The following is a 992-nucleotide window of genomic DNA, read 5'->3' as shown; positions in this document are numbered from 1 at the left end:
ATACCAAGCCAACAGATATTGCTAATATACTGGCAGACAGATTCAGTACCAACTGTACCCCTCTCTCCCCCCAAAGGACCAATCACAATACCAGTAGATTGCCATCCACTCAGTATTACTGCTGCACAGGTTAAAACAGCACTATCCACGGCCAATAATACAGCTTCTATCAGACCTGACAATATCCCTGGCTGTATTCTACATGAACTACAGAGTGAACTGGCACCTCACCTGTGTGCCCTGTTCAATCACATCCTCACCTCAGGCTTTGTCCCTACCGAATGGTGCACTGCTACAATCATCCCTCTCCACAAAGGAGGAGCAACTACAGACCCTGGAACTATCGCTCCATTAGCCTGACGAGTCTGATATGCAAAGCTGTGGAATGCATCATCATGGACCTAATAAACAAGGATATAGGGAATCTCCAAACTCTGGATCTCCCACAGTTTGGTTTTGTGAAGAATAGATTTGCCTGCTCAACCTGGTCGACTTCTTTGAGTCAGTCACCAGAGCTGTGGATGAAGGCAAGGTGGTTCATACAGCCTACCTTGATTTGGTCAAGGCCGTTGATACCATTCCCCACTCAGGAGTCATAGAAAAACACACTAAGTTAGGCATCAACTCCTATATCACTAGGTAGATTGCAAACTAGCTCACAGATAGAACCCACAGTGTGAAAGTAGCTGACTTCAAGTCAGACTGCTGACCAGTCTCAAGTGGAGTCCCACAGGGTTCTGCCCTTTGTCCTCTCCTGTTTGGTATCTACTTTTCTGAAGTCTAGGCCAACAAGAAGGGACTCTGGGCGCAGACGATTGTAAGTTGGGAGCCATTATTAACTTCCCAAGTGATGTTGACATCCTACAGAAAGTCTTCACTGAGACCAACGACTGGTGTCAGAACCATAGCCTTAAGCTCAATGACAAAAAATGTGTTGTCATCCCCTTTGGGAAAACCTGGTTCCCATGAATTACCACATCAATAGTAGTCCA

The sequence above is a fragment of the Protopterus annectens genome, chromosome 7.part1 (assembly GCF_019279795.1).
Source record: "Protopterus annectens isolate FY-2018-M chromosome 7.part1, PAN1.0, whole genome shotgun sequence".
NCBI classification, from domain to species: domain Eukaryota; kingdom Metazoa; phylum Chordata; order Ceratodontiformes; family Protopteridae; genus Protopterus; species Protopterus annectens.
This window is presented reverse-complemented; position numbering follows the sequence as displayed.